This window comes from Tyto alba, unplaced genomic scaffold (genome assembly GCF_018691265.1).
Source record: "Tyto alba isolate M040663 unplaced genomic scaffold, T.alba_DEE_v4.0 Super-Scaffold_8, whole genome shotgun sequence".
Classification (NCBI taxonomy): Eukaryota; Metazoa; Chordata; class Aves; order Strigiformes; family Tytonidae; genus Tyto; species Tyto alba.
Genome location: NW_024881329.1, coordinates 6597026 through 6617158, shown reverse-complemented (window position 1 = coordinate 6617158; position 20133 = coordinate 6597026). Strand labels below are relative to the sequence as shown.

Below are 20133 nucleotides of genomic sequence, written 5' to 3'. Positions count from 1 at the left end.
ACTTTGCTTCCACCAAAGGTACATGTCCTGGGTTGAGGACACCTTTGGAAAAATAAGCAAAATTCTATTGCTTATTTTTCTAAAACTTTCTTCATAATACAACACATTTTTGTTAGCTGCTCCTATATTATAATAAATAACCACTTTGCAAAAACTGTAGGAAGTTACTTATTTCTCACCATTATTATTCAACAATGTACACTAATACTCCAAATACTGTTTCACAGCAAATACCTGCAAGAGCTTTATCTAACAAACCCCCTGCCAGCCTACTAACAGTGAAGCAGCCTGTGTTCCAAAATTAGGGTAGAGCATATTCTGATAATTTATCATTTAGAAAGCAAAGCAAATATTTGCTACAACATTCCAAGTTGGCCATATTTTAACATTGCAAGAGACTAACATGCCTATATTCTTGGTGAAAACACAGACATTTAAGTATCTACATATTTTCATTTATATTTCTGTATGTTTAGGTATTTTCTATATTCATTTATTTTTATATATTTATACATAAACATGCCACATTTATATAGTATAAATATTTTATTTATACATATATATATAAATAATTCATATCACGGTTATATGGAAAGAAGATGTAGCATCCAAATCCCTTCTGAACATGGTTTAGGCAGGATACTAGCTTTTAATACGAATTGATTAATATCAGTAGAAAGAAGAGAATGAAGACCATTATAGTGAGATCCCCAATTACAGTAAAATACAGTACTGTCATAGCAATCTAACAACTGTAACATTTATAGAGGCAGCAAGGACCCAATCTGCATGAAATCAGATTTGAATGCAAGTCATCTTCACATAAAAGTTCAAGTCAACGCAACAGGTTTTACGCAACTAGGATAGCCCTACCTAGATAAAATAGGGATGAACTGGAGGTGCCTTAAAGATGCCAATGTTTTGAAACCAAGTATCACTTGTCTGAGCACCAGTAGCCAAGCACAAAGAAACACTGCAAGCAGGGTCTCCTGAACTGCGAAGTATAAAGCAATTATTTATTGGTTACACACATGCAAAACACAGCAAGGTTTTAGCAAGCTATGAAGCCAAGTGTTCCTGCTCACCATCCCAGCAAGGCAGCAGCACGGTGCTCCCAGGCCAGGAAGGCAGCGGTCTGCCCCCGGAGATCCCTGGAAGACCTTCTCAGCTCCGCTGAGATGCCACCTTCTACCAGCTCCATCCACACAGGCTCTGCCCCCTGTTCCCTGACTCACCTTTGCTTTTAGGATTCTACACCTTTTCATACTGGCATTTTCCCCTCTAGAACACTTGAGCTACTAATGACCCTCTCTCAACAATGACGTATCTCCCTGTATTTTTTACCCTTCTTGTCTATTTACATATTTTTATCACAGGTCTTCTTTAGCAGCTAATGCTGTATCAGAGCTGGGCCCTGAATCCTTGGTACACAGCCAATTTAAACCACGCATGCAGGGAAGCTTACAACAGGAGTTGTAGACAGGGCACTACACATCTCTGACAAATACAAGTCTCCAGCATGAAACAGTCTAGAATTTTTTAGGGATCTAGATGTCAACATTGTGAAATCAGTTTCCTGTTATACACAGGAGCTTTCATGATAGCATGATTGGTACAGTTATATCCAGGGATTACAATGAGGTAACACAAGAATAAATCATGTCTCTGACTTCTAAACCAGCTTCCCTTATCAGCCTGAGGCCCACTGCCATTGGACTATCAAGTCTCCTTTATAATGTTGGAAGTTAATCAAAGCCAAATAACTCATTTTATAATAGCACATTATACAAACATTTTACAACATTCAGATGGATCTCACTGCTTGTGGAGAACAGTGTCATGTTGTAGATGTATACCATCTTCAGGAGCTTTTTTTAACACTGAAAATGGGTGGATTGTCATATAACTAAGTGTAGAAAGAGCTAGGAAATTTAAGCAAGGGGGAACAGGCTCTGGAGGAACAAAATACTTTACTCACAAGTCCATCCACAGCTAGTATGTGTCTAGATGACAGACTGGACAAATTTCCAGAGCTGAAGAGGGAAGTTAAAAGTGAGAAAAACTACTTCCCCTTTCAAAATAGATATTCTAAGGTACTCTACCTTAGCATTTCTTTAACACTTACAGGTTCTCAGGTAGAATGTATTGGCACCACATAAATCAAAGAATTATTCCATTATTACCTATTTAACACCTATTTAAACATTACTTAACCCACTGGCATAAACCCAATACATCCCCATTAAGTTAAATACTGCTAATGCACTATTGTTTAAATTAAGCACTAGTCTAAGCAGCAATAAATGTCATTCACTGTCATTAGGGTAAATTGGTTCCCTGGGCAACATACAGGGAACACAGGTGTCCTGATTACATGGGTCCTCATTAAATACAGTACACCATTCCTTAAAAAAATGGAACTCAAGCTGATTGTGACAAAAAATTCCACTATTCCTTTTTGCAGCGAGGGAGGATGCACAAATAGAACTATCAGAACACACGATCGCCCATCTCCCTGCAGCAACTCCCAGATCCCTTTACAGAACAATGTTTGCCAATTGTGTCATGGCTTAGTCATGGGCCCTGAGCACAGAAGAAGCTCTACCAAGATAGGGATCTACGCGAGAACAAGGAACTATTGAAGCCAGGCATCCTCCTGCAGAGAGCTCTTTATATGACTGAAACCTTGAAGCAGATAAGGCTGGCACAGATGGAAGTACTGCTCCTATAGTAAATTGCAGGACCAGAGCTTGAGATGATAATCACTTGCTATTTATCAAGGATTGTGCTTTCTGTGAAGACCCTAGTATACCTCAGGGGACTAAATAATAATGAGATATACTGTATCTCACACACCTGAAGTATTACAGACCAGCTGTGATAACACATTCATGTTCTTATTGCATTTTTCAGTTACTAATATGACCAAATAGCCTGAAGTGTATTAGCTTAATAACCATAAAAAACCCACAGATTTACAAAAATGTGCTACTTTTCTTTCCTTTTTAAAACAAACGCTGGCTTTCAAATGATAACTTAAGTATTTTTACTACTGTTTAATAAGGGATTCATGCATTGGAAGAGTTAAGAAAGGATAGTAGTGCTAAGAATCATATGAACTGCTCCTGTTAGCAACTACTTTATGGAACTGAAGGACAGTCTGTGATTCTTGCCTTGGGGCTAGCAATTTGATATCTATTTCAGGATTTTTTTCTTCACAATATGAACCCTATACATTATTTACATAATGCAACACACTTGCATTCTTCTGCTGGGCTTCAGAATTTAGATTAGTAACAGAAGCATGAGTTACATTGGTTAAACAATACAGATATCATCCATTAAAATATTAGTTTTACTCATTGTCCCAATGCAACCTTTTAAATAGAACATTTTCAGCCTGGAGATGAAGTTCCTTCCACACCACCCTTTCTAATAAAATTATATGTAGACTGAATGACATTGAGAGGTTTATTGATTCTACTTTCTACTGGTAATGAAAACCAAAGCAATTCATTCTATGGGACCTACAGCAAATCAAGAACATGATGACTTTATGCAATAAACATTAAAGATTTGTATGTTAAGAATCAACTAGAGAAACTGAAACGAAAAATGGGCTCATACGAAGAGTGAAAGCATTTTATGGAAATAAAGCATCACACAGGTACAAATTCACTAGCTGTATGAGCGTGTGCACATTCAAAGAGGAGGAGCTTCAGAGGACTATGCTTCTTCATTTGTCATTTCTGAGGCCCTCAGAGCAGCAAGCATCATACTCAAAGATGTCAAAGTGGTGCTCTCCTCTCCCCCTCATTCCTCTTAAGTAGCGAAGATAATAGTGAGGCAACAAGTTTATGACAAAAATATAGTAAATCTTACAAAAGAGTTTACTAGAAGCTTTTATATGGGGAAAAGATGCAAGAAGAAGGATTTTGAAGGTGATTGCTATGAGTAGGTTTGGATTAAGTCCCTTACACATTGAAAGCTGATATATATGGTAGACCAGTCTAATAAACTCCTAACATTGTTTGAGCTCTACCAAATGTATGCAGCAAAACCACATTTTGAAAATCACAATTTGAAAAATTGACTCATTTTGAAATTTGTTTGAAACTTGAAAACCATTGTGTCTTTATGAAAAGATTTGCTAAGAGACTCATGAACAACACACACCCAGTTTTAAGTATGTCAAGACTGAGTAGTGAGTGACAAAAGGGTGCTATTATAGAAGATCTCTTGCACATTTTGCCAGTGCCTTAATATACAGGTAGCTAGATGTTGGAGGAAGTTCCATCTCCCCAGATGCTGGGAAATTTTACTATAAAATTTAATACATTATCAATTGAATCTTGCATTGCCAAACATGAACATTTTGAAATCTTAATCATTACCAAATCATGAGACTGAAATAGAAATCATGAGATTTGAAACATATTTAATATAGATTTCTTCCTACTGACATTTTAACTCCCATCATTTATATCATATTCAGATCTCATTTTGAGATATTCGTGGACAACAACAAGAAAAAAAGTGAGAGAAACAGAAAGAGGAAAAAGAAAACTTCTTGCCTCCAAAATTAAAGAGAACTGAAGACAAGTAGTAAGTGAAGTAGTAGCAGCTAACAGAAGAGCCTGTTCTCCCTAGCCAAGTCCTTTAGACTATTTAGTTCACTATTTAGCGAGCCAACACTACATTTACAGTGCCTGGAAGGATGCAATTGCAGTTCACACAGACACGTGGGAAACAGTTTGAATGCTGGTAGAAGCGTGCTAACAGCATACACAACAGGCCAGGCCAGAAGCATTCAGCCAATATTCCAGCCACGGTTTAGGAAACCAAGCTCAGTGCTGCACTAGTTTCACAGCCGTGGGTACTTGAAATTTTTTTAGTTAAAATTTATTTTAAGTAAGAGATGTGATAATATATTGATTATAGCACATTTCATTCATTTCTTATTATCTCAGTTCCTTATCTAATTTGGAATAGTCCCTTTTTTCCCCTCATCTTTACTTTCATCTGTGTGATTGCAGGAAACTTCTCAGGACAATGTCTTATTTTTGTTAAATTCATTTAGTTTTTTAAACTCAGGTATACGGAAAACACACGAGGTAACAAATCACAAGTGGTGTTCGCAGGCACATCTCTCTAACAAAACACAGTACAATTGTACAAGACAGCTGCTGAAATCTAGTAAGCACTTGCAAAGTTTCCTACATACTGAAGCCACTCTCTGCTGTGGAAGATGCTTGCAAGCAAAGATGTGGTTGGAATTTTGACCCTTTGCACAAAAAAGTAGGAAGGTTCAGTTCAAACCACAGAGTCTGGGATTTATATCATCAAAACATCCTAAAAGTTCAGTACTGATTCAGCCTCTCCCCACAGCACAGATAACAACAGTATTGGTAAAATGCAATAACATGATTAGTTTATTTATGAAGTAGAAATCTTAATACAGAGGTAGCCTACAACTTAAAATAGCAGTTTAAGCTCAGATTTCTAGAAACAAACTTATGTGAGAACCTGCCAAAACAGTCACAGAAATTATTCTACCTGGTTAAACTACTTAAAAAAAATAAAGAAATAGTGGCTACACAACAGACCATATAACTTGAAAACAAACAAAAAAAAAAAAAGCACTGATAGAACAGAAATGGGCAAAAGAACAGAAAGGTAAACACAAAAACATAATTTCCATAAATCAGGGGAAGAAATAAAAAACCAAATAGCTCCAATACCATCTTTCTCAGTCATATTGTATTACTGAGTTGGCTCCTCCCATGATGGGCCTTAGCAACAATGCAGTCACTTGGAGTACATTCAGCCATGGCTTTTTCAGACAAAAGAAGTGGAAGGGAAAAAGAAGAGTGAGATACAACAGAATGCCACTTGGCACAAGAGCATCTATCACTTCCACTGCTAAACGCCAATGACTTTTGTATTTGTGCTTATGGACAGGAAAGCCTGGCTCCTTTGCCAAGGAGCCCATCGTACTGTGATTATGGGAGAAGGGGGATTTCCATCTGCCTTATTCCCATAACAACTCTGGCTACTTTCAGAAACTATGTGAAAGAGTTCAAAAAGACTACATTGTGTGAACACGGTTCCAACCAAATGCAATTCATCTGCATAGTCACTGTGTGGACAGTCAGATTATTTCCATACCTGGTTTAGTTTCTTTGTTGTTTTTTTTGTTTTGCTTTGTTGTTTGTTTTTAATTCCCTGCATTTCCTGCTGATCTGAAGAAGTACAGAACTTCTGATTTCAATGCATTCCAGTCCTTCAGAACAGCATACGTTTTTCTGAATTCTGACAATCCTCAAAATTGTTGCAGTGGCCTCCTCCTGCAACATGCCATCAATAACGGTGGTCTGAGTTCCTACATACAAGAGTCACCTGTTCCAGAACAAGACTCTAACACATAGCAAAGTAAGCCCAAAAGAAGGTGGCTGGATCTGGACATAGGTCCACACAGGTGCCAGGAATTATACCCACCTCCACATCCTGAACATCTATCCAGTCCTACTTCCTCATGTCCTGTCAAATAAATGGGGACAGGGAAGGCTTGTGTTTGGAACATACTGCATTTTGGCTCACCTCAATTCTAAGAGAAAGCAGTTTTTTTATCCTATGGTGTAGTCAGGGCTGGCAGAGATGAACTAGGAGAATGAAGGAGCCCTATATCAGTCCCTTCCTCCTCCTTTGTGCCAAGCAAACCACAGCATAGAAGAAAATCTGGACACTACTCCTTTGGTATTCTAGAGGGCCTACACCCTAATTTACTAGTTAAGTCTTGTTGCTTTCCTCTGCCCCTTGGTGACTATACATCATGCGTGTTTTGAAACTTCCCCTTTTCTCACTCATCCAGATACCAACTTTGCTCTTAGCTCATCCCGAGTGTTGTACAAAGCTGTAACAGTTACCTGGGAATCAAACACTATGCATGAAAAATTAAAGCTGCGATTTAAAAATAAATAAATAATTGGAGGGCTGTCAACTGAGACTAACTCTATAAACTATTGTGTTTGCAATATCACGCTACATGTTTCAGTACTTGAAGTCATACACTATATACTTTACTGATCGATTTGCATACCATATCGATCTCAAGGGTTGTATAATGTGTTTGATTTGTGGCACTTCTGCATAATTTTCTGATTAAGTTACTTATTTAACCTATTGACCTTTACTCTTAATTAAAGAGCCTATGTAAATGTTGAGCCGTAATCAACTTGCACACTACTGAGTGGAATTTACATCTTGTGGAATTTACTTACTCTTTGAGGCTTTACACTGACACTGTGTGGTACACAATGGACATTTTCATCCTTGCAGTTTAAATTTGTGAAGCACTGTAGGAATCTAGCTTTACTCCCAACAACTTTCAAACAAAATTCCCATAAACTTTTGATATTCAAAAAAAAAAACCCAAAACATACAACATAAATTCCTACTTTGAAAGCCTAAAAGAAAAAGAGCAAGCTAAATCTGTGTCTAACTTTCTTATGCAATTGATCTCTTGTACTAACACCTGTTGAACATTCAAGAACTCTGTTTTGGATCAGATCTCTATTGTATATATCACGTACACCTATGCTGTACATACCCAACAAGAAGTCCCTGCTCTACAGAGCTGGTAGCACGTTACATTCAGCACTGGTCACCACTCAAAATTTTTAAATTACAGGAGAACTAATTATTTCTCACTAACATGGAATCCTAATTTGAACAAATCAGTTGGTGAACAAGGCAAAAAAAAACCCAACCAACAACATACCACAGTCATTTCAATGCACTATATTCTGTTTGTTATTGTTGAGAAGTCCAATTTAGTTTTAATAATTTATGGCACTTGGTTGTTCCGACTAAGTAATACAGTATTTTACTGATTCACTGTAAAGCTAGAGGACATCTCAATAATTCAGTTAACAAACAAACTGCAATGTTTTGTGTGTGTGCAAGATGTTATGTTGATAGCTTGGAAAGTCAGCAGTTTGACAGCAGACATTATCTAAGCTGCAGTTATACCTTCCTTACAACCACATATCTCTCATCTCTTCCCATATATACCCCAACAAAAGAATAAAGATTAAAGATGACAAGATAATGTTCAGTAATCACTCTGAGCCAAAGAGTATGACAATGCTATGCCCCTTGAGACAGTTCTTATTGCTCCACAATGAGCAACCAGAAAGAAAAAGTCACCGACTTGCTCAATTACCAATGGCCTTGAGATCAAACTATGCCAGTGGTTAGATGCAAAAGATATAAATCAAAAACTAACAGGTATAAATATAATGATGTAAAACGAGCTGCTGAATTGAAGCTGAGTGTGTCACACTCCATGCAGACTGAACAAAGCAAAAGACATTTCCAAACAACTGAAACTAAACCCCCAACCTTTCTATACAACTGCTTGCTTTCTAATGGTACCCTACATTGAAACTACCTGTGAGAAGGTCTGTTTTCACACCAATCTTAGTTCTCTTTTTTAAGCTCAGAAAGCCTTTCTTCACTAGGGACTTGACTTTACTCAGCTTGTATGGACAGTAGCAACCACAGGCATTTTTCAAACAGCCAATATTCCTCTTATGCCATTTTTTAAGCTGCTGAAACACAGAGACTGAAACCTTTCCTCAGTGAAGGATGCTACTGCATACTGTTGACCACAGGTGTCTCTGTGTTAAAGTCCACAGAGTGAAACAAACAAAAAGGCAGGAGGCAGCTTGACTCTGACTGAAAGAATCAATTCTTCCCACAATACATGCAAATGAGTCCATCAGCTTTTTGCAAACAGAATAATTTACCCCTAGGTTAGACCCAGAAGACCACCAAGCCTAGAACATGTGAACTTGCAACACAGCCAGGATATCTACTGCCCATTATCATCACATGTGGATGGAGAGTAGAAATTTGTGGAATTATTTGAGTTTTCGATATTTGTTCTCTTTCACCTTCAGCTTCACTTCAGACCTATACGCTTCGCTTTGCCCTCTTCAAAGAAACCAACTTTGTCTCCTTAATTGCACACTTCATTATTCGCTAAACTATTTAGAATACATAGTTTCTTGTTACATTGGCTCAGTGTAACCTGTTCAGCCTCAGTGCTGAACAATGCTGCTACCAAACTTCCTGCAGCAACTGTTTTTTCCTCCGTGTCTTTGCATATTTCCCAGTATGATCCTCTCTTGCTGATAACAGATAGAAGAGATAAAACTGCCATTCTTCTACCTTTGTCAATTAGTTTAGAGATGTGACTGAGAGATACTTTGAAGAAAGTTAAAAATTAAAACTGAATTAAGATTATCTGAAGAAGGACAATAAGCACCATGGGGGGGCTTTAAAGACCAGTTACTTCTATGAGAAACCTGCAGACCAAATTGAGGTGCAAAAGTCATATGCACCTTTGGTAGGAACTGCTATGGTAGGAATGTGTTCCAGTGTAATCCAGTGAGACTTATCAAAGAGAAATCGTGTCATTTGCTCACAAGGGCTAATTTTGTTTACTTCTTCCCTAAACTCTACTGGAACAAATAAAGTGAAAGCTCACATTCCTTCCATTGTCAGTAACGGAATAGCTGCTGGTGGCTTTTTGCTAGCCATGTAGGTAGGCAGGCAGTAAGAGGCCTCCAAGCCAGTTACCAGAGTACATAAAAAACCTCCACATTTAAAATATTCAGCTTGCTCAACACAGAATGCACCTTGATTAGTAGAGTGTATTAAATTTCACCTACTTAACTTTGCAGCTTGATTAGTGAAGTATGCAGCTTAATCAGCACAGCATGCAACTCATGACAACATGCACCACCTAAAACTGAAACTAATGGTAAGACCCAACAGAATCCCCAGTATATATCTCTAAAGTAAAACACATAGTGCAGGAAATTCGAAGCAGGCTTGCAGGTCTGTAAAACAACAATTAAAATGTTCGGTTCTAGCAGCAGTCTTAAGGCTTTGTAAGGTATACTATTCTGGCTGTAAAGTTTCAACTGTCCAGTAGCTGGTGTAGTCAGGCAAGAGACAGCTTCTTTCCATGCAAAACCAAGCAGCACCCTCATCATTAACGCTGGTCACTGTGACCTCGACATCCCTTTACTCATCATCCATGGACAGTACATAGCCAAATCCAATTTCCAGTATTTAATTTTAAGAATGCCTGAGATAGCACCATTGGCCATGCAAACCATGATTTCATTATCCCAGGGAAATTAGGGGGAATATCTGGAGATAGAAAGCAACTGAAGTAAATTATCTTTAAAATTTACATACTATCAAGCTAAGCACAAGAGTTAGAAAGGGGTTCAACCCTACACAGTTAGGACCTGGAGGCATTTCAGATATTAACCAAGTTTGGATTTTAAATAATCCTAAAGCTGAAGATTGTTCAGACACAGTATTTTAGTTTGGACTGCTTTGCTGCCCAGAAATAAAGACAAACTCTGACATAATTAGGAAGTAACTTCACTTTTGGTAGAGTATAATGACATATTCTTTACTTAGACTATAAAGAAATGCAGTTACAGCTTTTAGTTTTCTGTAGCTGTCACTCTACATAGTATTTCCTTAATGATTTTTTTTTCCCCCTCCACGGTCATCCTATATGCCCTGAACACTTGAGATGAATTCACAGTGTTGTTATTTATGATTCTAAGACTGCTGCAGTTAATGGAAACATTGTGTGTTGTCTACAGGGGAGTTTTGCAGAATATGTGGCATTTACTAGAGCATAAATCTTACCAAGAGAGGTACCTGTACTCATACAATTCTTAACCCACACTCTTCCTTTTGGATACTACACATTCACTCAGGAAAAGAAAAATAGGTATGTGTCTCAAAATCTCAGATACTCAGCTGTTTTTTGACATTGGATGCCACAACCATCTCAACAAACTTAGAACTATTAATAGTCCAGGTTTTGGCCTGGCAACTTCTGCAACACTGAGGAAAAAATACAGTATCAAACTACAACAATTGTCAGACAAAGTACAGACATTACCACTTACATACCCTGTGTCAAAAAAAAAACACAAAACCACCAAACCTACCCAACAAAAACCCCCCCAAATCTAGTATTTTTAATTCCTCAGAAAGGTCCAAATTACTAAGAAAAACAAGTAAATAGCAAACAGCACTGAACTTTGATTGTTCAGGTTTCATCTTCTAGCTTCGACACATCAAATATAAGCACACACTCACAAAGAAAACCTCAATCTTTCAATTAAGAAGTTAACTGTCAGGTAAGACTGAAAAAAAGCTGCATTGTTCACCCATGTTAAATCATGTACCTAAAACCCCAGCATAGTGATAGAAGTATAGAGGCATCAATTCAGGCCCACTTCTGAGGGGTGATGCCAGTAGAAACAAGGAAGATACAAGGCTCCACAGTTTGGGAATCAGGACTTCAGCAGCCAACCTGAAAACCCAAAGGTTAATTTTCAGACTACATCCTTTCTATCACAGCTTTCTAGACTGGGATTCACATCCTATGTTTCTGCAGGTAGTTCAAAGGTGTATTTAGAAGCCCTGTGTTGGTCCATTCAGCAGGTCCTCTTCTGCTATAAACCTTTGTAGAAAATAAAGCTTCATTATCCTTACACCATTTTACTCTAACCATTCAGTCTCCCGTGCCAGCTGGGTGGTACTGTCCCTGTTGCTCATACTGTGCATGTACACAAATATTTCTGCCTCATCTTTCAGAAAAAAGTAGTAGAAACTTTTATATTTCCAAAGTGCTGTTTTAAACATCTTAGAAAAAGAGTAATATATTTTTAGCATCTATATTTTAATTAAAAGTATTTTCTTATTGAACACTCTAATTGGAGTAGCAAATTAAAATAAACAGTGTTCACTTTCTAAAGCATTTCACTAATCACTTCCTGGTACGGTAAAGGCTAAGATGTTAAGTTCTCATTCTATGAATTTAAGCAGGAGAACTTGCAATAAAACTTGAAGTGTATTTAACATTAGATTGAGTGGATTAGGAGAACACATTAGATAAATATTATATATCTTAGTGAATTCAAAACACCAGTGCCTACAGAATTCCCAATTCAGGAGGCTCAAAACAGTCTAAAAACGTTCATAGTCCAACGAGGCAAAATAGTCCACAGGACAGATGTCTGGAATATGACTACAGATGTGAAGGAGTTTTAACCTGTATTTTTTACTCCTATCCATTTTACATCATGCTGTATCCATATATGCTTCTTCCAAACATACAGTAATATGACTCTGGGAAGAGTTCTGCTGTTCTTTTAATTTGGCAGCCAGAGGAGTTTGCATAAGTTTTTGGTCATTCTCAATGTTAAGGAAAACATTACTGTAAAAAGATCAATGTAATAGCATTATTTGAAGTATGCTACTTCCCCTATTTGAAACATTGCCAGTTATTCCCTATCCATTCCTGAAACTACAGACATTAAAACAGCAAGTATCTTATTAACTTCGGTTGAAGTAAAGCATAAATATTAACCCATCAATCACCTCTCTCAATTGTGTACCATAGCTGCAGAACTTTTGTATTGGATTTTATATCGACAACAGAATAATAATCTGAAAGTCAACTCTGGAAGACCACTGCAAGTTTAGTGTATATTCTGAATAAAAAATTTATCCTGGTTACGTTGTTAGCAATATCCTTTTCCTTTAAAATGGTGTCCAAGATGAAGTGTTGGAAAACGTAGCAATTTTCAGCAAGTCACTAGTAAGCATTGCTATTTACACATCCCCTGGAAATCTGCTGTTTCTCTAAGCAAGGTGAACTCACCTTTTCTGAAAATAGTCCCAAGTTGTATTTAGAAGTCTTATCAGCTATGAAAAGCAAGACCAAATGCAACACTGAGATCAGCTCAATTCTAAGACAGAACTAGAGCAAGAAACACAAACAAGTATTTCCTGTTTTAGTTCAACCTAATCTCTCCCTCATTTAAAAAAAAAAAAAAAATCCAATATAATGGTCATTATTGCAACTGGTATAATTTACCAAATCTTTCTACACAGTAGTAACACAGGAGTCATGACCAGGGGCAAGAAGACAGGTACCCACCATTTCTGAAAAACAGCTAGTCATAGTTATTGCCTGGGATACAACAAAATGAAGGAGAGGAGGGAGTTGTGAAAGTCAGAAACACAGACTGATGACAAGAAAAGATTGGTTAGGAGCTCATGTAGATTCAAGATATTTCAGGTGTTTCCTCTCCCACAGGTACTTCCCCCCCACTCAGAGAAATAGCTGCAGTACCACAGAATCCACCATGTGGTGTCTGTTAGCCAATGTTGACTTTTTCATGGTGACTGGTGTAGGTACATCTAGATTGTGTATTTAAACATCACAGTTTTGTTTTCATTTCTTGCAAGAAGCATTTGACTGAGGTTAATGTTTTATATCAACAGAGTAAAAATAGCTAATTCTGGGCCCAAAGGTCATACACATCAGCACAACTTGAGTTCTGAAGTGCTTTTAACCTTGATTTTTCCTTGTAAGCCAGGTCCTTTAAAATATGCAACACATTTAACCCAGTCTCACAAGCATAAGGGGAAAAAAAAAACCCACACACAACAAAAACAAAACATTTTCACCATCTTTGGAAGACCATAATCACTTGACAGTCAGAGGGATCTGACTGTATTTGAGACAATACTTGCCAGTAAATACATAAGACAAATATAGTTCACTTTACAGAAAGGAATACAAATCAGAAATATCAGCACACAGAAAAAAAAAAGACGTGTTCCCCATCTGATTCATTAGATTTTTGGCACCCCAATTAAGTTCTGACAAGCTAGTATTCCAGGCACAGTAAAATATTGTTGTTCCACTAGGCCTGCTCCAATGTTTAGTCATAAGATCCATACAATAATAACAGAACAGTGGCCTATCTTGACCAACAGTACATTAGTTATTATCTGCAGCACAAACACCTACCACTTTATACTAACATTTTGGCAGTTAATCTAAACATAGCACTTAAAGCTACATCATAATTTTGAGATCTAACTGGGTCATTTTCCTTCCAGCTGGCACCAGTAAAAAGTATTTTATAACAAAAAAGTAAATGAAACTTTTTTTATGAGTTTTTTTTTTTTTTTTTCGTTCTTTAATGGCAGGAGCACAAGTATGATTTCAAGCACACACGACACATTTTTCAAGGCCTGTTCATGGTGATGCTAGCTGGGTGAATTACAGTAAGATTTATTGTGCAGTGGTGTATGTCTAATTTTCCATCTACTGCTGGGAGCTTCAGTTGGCGGGAACTAACAGAGACGCCCATTATGTACAGCCTGGTTCAAACTGTGGTTTTGGTGCAAACTCTCAGGGACAGGAACTTACTGCACATGCTGGCAAGACGACAGGGAGAAAGTTGATGAAAAGAACAAAAAAGGACTTTTTAAATGGCTTCTTAAGTATGCGGTATCCCATCCCTTCTCCAAATTGTTTTGTAGCAAGGGGAAAGGGGGGAGAAGTCACAGCAGATTTTCCTGTAAAAATTCTGTCATATTCAATGGATATAAAACAAGGCAGTTAATGACTTCTTGTTATTGTAGCAAGTTTCCCTGCTGACAGGATTCAAAAAGAACAGGAGCTCACCGGAACAGAGTTCTCAATACTTTACTCCCCCCATCTTTTTGTTTTTTTTTTTTTTTTTGTTTGTTTGTTTTTTTTTTTTTTTCCCCTAAGTACTGGAAACACAAGTCCCTTTTTAGACAGCCATCTAGAGACTACATTCCCTTACCTTCCTCTACCTTTCTGGTTTTCTCAAGTGTTCCATGTACACTCCTAGCTAGTTGACTTGACACAGTCCATGAAAAGTGAAGGTAAAGAGAAGAAATAACAGAAGAAAGGGATGAAGAGAGGGGGAAACCAGAACAGACAGAACAAGAAAAAGCAAAGTCCTGGAGAGGCGAGAGAAAAGATGACCGAGACTGCGGAGCTCAGGATTGCCAGCAAGAGATACATGCATGATCTGAGAGGTTAGCAGCGATGGAAAGATCTTGAGGACAGGAAAAGGTTAGAAAGTAAAATTTTTAAATGGGTATGGGAAAACCAGTATGAATAACATAAGGGGAGGGTGACATAACAGAGTAAATTACTTATTCAGAGCAGAGCTGGGATCTATCTTGCTGAGCCACAAAGAACATCATCGTTTTAATACACTGAGAACCTCATCTCAGAGGTAGCTGGAGACAAGCTCCACAACCATGTCCCTGCTTCCTTGGGAAGATCTTGTCAGGGAGACAGCAAACCATACAACACACTGTAATTCTTTTATGCCAGAGGAACGTAGAAAAAAAAAGGATGATTTTCATAGTCGGCTCCATAACTGGCACTCAGAAGAGGCATTTTGCTTTAACAATGCAAATCAAGCAAAAAGTGAAAAATACACAACAGTCCATAAACCTGACGTTCTCTCTCATTGGTTTGCAAACACTCATATATGCAAACATAGTATTATGCTTCAAGTTTACAGTGTTGGGTGATGACCTTGCAATAATGTCTTTTTCTATCTTTCTATTTATATTAGGTACCATTTACTATCCTCATAAAATCTGCTTCAACTATCAAATTTGATGCCATATTTTCAATTCTCTCACGCATGTTAGTTCACTATCTATATCCTACAGTGTAGTTCCATAGCCACACACGGGATGGCACTGTTAAAATTAGTCCTCACACACCAAATATCTCCTCCACTCTGACTCTCCGTAGGCAGTAGATTCAAGGCAGAGATGTTTTTATTCCCCAGAATTGTACTTATCCACCACAAACTGACATCACTTATTTTTATGCCTGGTTACTCAGTTATATTTTTACTTTGTATCAAGCATGGAAAACCAGTGCCCGTAAATGTATTAATGCTATGTTATGATTTTTGGAAGGTTTGGCAGCAGAGAGAAGAAGCAAGCGATTGGGTGCGGTATTACAATGTGCAATGTGGTATTTCATTCTCTCTAGAGATCTGTAATTTTATGCATGTTGAAAAAAAATGTTAAGGAAACTTAATGTATAGAACATAAGGAACCAATTTTCCTCCTCAAGGAGAAAAAAAAAATAAAAAACAAAAAAACACCTTTGGGCTATAAGCATGAAAAGCATCAGTCCAAATGGAAACATTCAGCGAGCCAGAGTGGGAAACAGAGAGGGTAGGCAGAGTTAAGAAATAGCCATTAATTTTTGTCTGCCTCCTCTTTGCAGCCACATCTCTCCTAATCATCACTCAATTTATTAGCGCTCTATAATTGTATGTCAACGTAACCATAAATTCTATATATGGGCAACAGCAGACGGAAACTCCCTTGTCTCACACTGACTGACTCAGCAATAGAGGACATCACAGAAGTTTGTTGTTGTTAGATAAACGCACAGACAGAACGACGTCCAAAAAGACAGACTGAGTACAGTTGGAGTCCACCTAAAGCTAAGTCACAAAAAGGCAAGCTTTCTTCAGATTTCTGCCATTACACCCTTGCCAAAAAAATCCCTTCTGATCTCTAATCAACCAATCACCTCAACCATACGCAGGGTAGCAAGTGACCCTATACTGTCATGCAGAAAACAGCATGGCATTGTACAGCACAGCACTGTTCTATGTCCCAACATAGAAGCACGGCTCCAGAAATAGCATATACCTGTAGGTGATATTTAAAAAGAAAACCCACACATATGCTTTCAAGATTTAGTACAACATACACATTGTGTGGACTGTAGTCTGGAACCGCATATTATATAATACAGTGCCAGACAGGCTTCTCAGCACTTAGATTCAAAAACAAGTGCTAGACATAGCACATCCTTGATGCCAGTGCCTTTTTTGGCAAGCCCAAGAAAGGGGTGTGGAACCCAGTGTTGCAGAAAATGGTTATTAACATCTGTCCATTGACAGCAGGGGGCTGGAAACGCATAGTCTTTCGGTATGGCTTTGTCCAGTCTTATGTAAGAGCTAAAGGTAACTGCAGCCCTCTTCACTTATTCGTCAACTCTGGAAGCCTTCATATTATACTTGAGAATCTGACTAATCACATGCTGCTGTAGTTACCACTAGCATAAAATAGCACCACCACATCAATAATATGTCCTTCCAGATAACTGGGTAAGCTCTCGGTTGCCTTCTAGGCAGGAAGAAGTTCCACACCCAGAAAAATTCCCTTAAGAATTCGTCAGAGATCTTTGAGAGATACTGATTTGGCACAAGACATAGTAAGGAGGGCATAATTATCTCAAACATCCAATGGATTCACAGCACACAAACCAAAATGGGCAAGCTGAGGTAACCTCAAAGGTTCCCAGCATTGTTTTCTACAAACTGTCACCCACATCCCTGAATCCTTCTCTATCCTATGCTTTTTTTAATGGACGGCTCAACACAAGGAGCCAGGAAAACTCTGTATGTGTGTGTGTGTGTCCCCATGGCACTGGCACAAGGAAATCCAGCTACACTTAAGACTTCACATATCTTGCCTCACATAGTCTCGTCATAATCCACACAGACAAAAAGATATGGAAAAGAAATAGGTGCAGGGATGCTGTGCACTAGAAAACTGACTTCACAAAACACTCAGTTAGGATTAGCTTTTTAGGGCAACAGTTCCCATTCAGAAATTCTACTGAACCCCACTTCAGGTCTTGCAGGGATTTTAGCATGGCTAGAATTAGTGGCCCGGGCCTTAGTTTCTAGTCACAAGAGAGATCCATCAGCAACTGCTGGAGGCTGGACAAAAGTAAGAGTGCAAATCACAAGTTTTCTTGGGATTATCCACAACTCGCATGAACAAAACTAATTCTTTTTCCAACTAATATTACATGCATAATTTTTAAGCTCATAAACCAAAAGAAAGGAAACTTTCAAAGGCCGTTAGTCACCAAACTCCATCTGCCACTGGCCTCTGCGCTGGAAAATCTCCGCATAATATCAAAGACAAATTTCCCCTGCCTTTGATTATAAGTTCTGCTGAACTTTACCACCACAACACATACTGGTAGAAGTACTATTGCCTTCACATTAAAAAGCAGGGGAGAATTTCTTTGGATAAGCTCAGTTCCAAATTACTTTTAAATGCTTCAAGACTTTGAAGAAACCCTGCTTTCACGTGTACTTCTAATAACTAAAGAGTAATAAAAGAAACAGATGTCATTATGCTTTATTGTGAAGAAAGGAGAATAAAACAACCCAATAAACCAATTCATTGAGGAAAAGAACTCTAATAACCAGATGGACAGAATATTAGGAGGACCAGATTACACCTCCTCTTTCATTCTCTAGATGTATCTAACAAACTGAGCAAACTTGGGACAGAGAGCTCACCTAGCACACTGCAGGTTTCGGAAGCAGCAGTGCAAGGTTTTGCGAGTGCTTGTAGTAAAGCCTTCTAGCTTTGCAGATGTAAACTCTCCTTTCGCACAAGCAAAAAGCAGAGTTCTGCCTCTACCTCTTTTACAGAAAATAGTTGTAATACCTTCTTAACATGTGTGTATAAAACCCTGATGCAGATCAGTGGAGACTTCCAAGGAGGAGGGTTCTTCGCTAAACAGATTTGAGACACCTGTGGCAACATTTCAGTTCCCCAGGTGTCGTCTTTCTCACTCACATCCACCTGGGCAGCACACAGACAGACTGTGGGGTTTTTCTCCTTCCTGAAAAGCGCTCTGTCAATGTAATAGGGCAAGGACAGCTTGAGCAAACCTGTACTTTAACATACTAGGTCTGTAGTGCCATGCCAATAACCAAGAAGCAAACCCTGGTAATGACAAGATGAAGTCAAGGACTGTGCTGCTTGCAATCAGTGCTGATGCAAGCCTTGCAATTCTTCACTGTTTGAAAACTAGGCAGGTACTTGGGCCCTGCTTTACACACATCCTGCCTTGGATTTACTATGGCAGCTGGCTTTGGGGAAGCCAAGTACAAGGTGAAAGACACTTCCAAACCACTGGTGGTGCAGCTAGCTTGTTCACTCATCACCCAGAAATTCCCAGTCAGATTTTTTATACTGAAAACGTAGCACAGAAAAGAGGCAAGAATAATTAAAAAAACCCCTAAGAATTCCCACCTTTGCTGTAATGTGAGGGGGAGTCCTGCTAAATTAACGTTTAACAAGGTAGGAAAGCAGAAGCAGCACTAAGTTCTCATTCTAATACATCTCTAGCAGTCACATTATCCACTGATTAGGTGGCATGTTTATCTTTAAAGAAACTATAAAACAAATCACAGACAAAAATGACATTTTATGAAAAAAAAAGAAAGTGAGAACAAGTTCCCATTTGTGGTATTCTGTCACATTTCAACTCATTATTGATAGACTAATAATTTACCAGAATTTTTTGCTTTTGCAATATAGAAAGTACCAGGCTTAAGGTGACTCTCTTAAGTCATCAAGCAGCCCTAGACCCCAGTAGGCAGCGGTTCAGTGCCCTGTGAAAGGAAGCAGAAACACTACAAGCTAAGGAAAGCCACTCCCAAAAGTTGAGAGCTGAGAGTGTTTATTGTTCATTTTCCAAACACATCAAGCACCTTAAGGCTAGGATTTTCAAAGGGGCCTAAGAGAATTAGGTACTTCTAAACCTATTGCATTTTAGTGGAATTTAAATACTTCTAAGTCTGCCCTGAAAGAGATTTAATGTGAGATTTTTCCTTTTAATTTACCATTCTCAGGCTTGCTGCCTCATTTTCAGTGGGCACTGCAGACATAACCCCTCGGTCGAAGCCTTCAGGGCACCAGGAATACAGCACTGTGGTGGCTGTTGCAGGACTAGAATGTCTCTTAGAAATTTTTCAATTCTGATTTTCAGTCATTCATATTGTAAATTAGTGTCATCTTTCTTGTATTGGGAGGAAAAAAAAGCAAGCATAGGAAGAATTCATCGTTCAGAAATACAAGCAGATAAAATTCCTGATTAACATAAGGTAAAAATCCCAACATCTATTAGCCTAACAAGAACTCCATTTGCAGTTTAGAAAAAAACAAACAAACAAAAGTGTGAGAAATTACACATCTGTTCCCACCAACAGCAGTAAAAGCTAGGAACAGGCTTGCACCCAGATAGATACATTTTGGGTGCCAATATTATATTAATTACATTAAAAATGGAAAAGTAGAAACCCTTCTGCCTTCTTCATTTAGCTCGTAACCACTTTTTTC

At 38.2% G+C, this 20133-nt stretch overlaps 1 long non-coding RNA gene across 1 annotated transcript in view; it reads right to left on the bottom strand.

Moving 5' to 3' along the window:
• The window catches only part of LOC116965094, a 93037-nt gene that overhangs the window by 71107 nt on the left and 1797 nt on the right, over positions 1 to 20133 (bottom strand). The window lies entirely within an intron of this gene.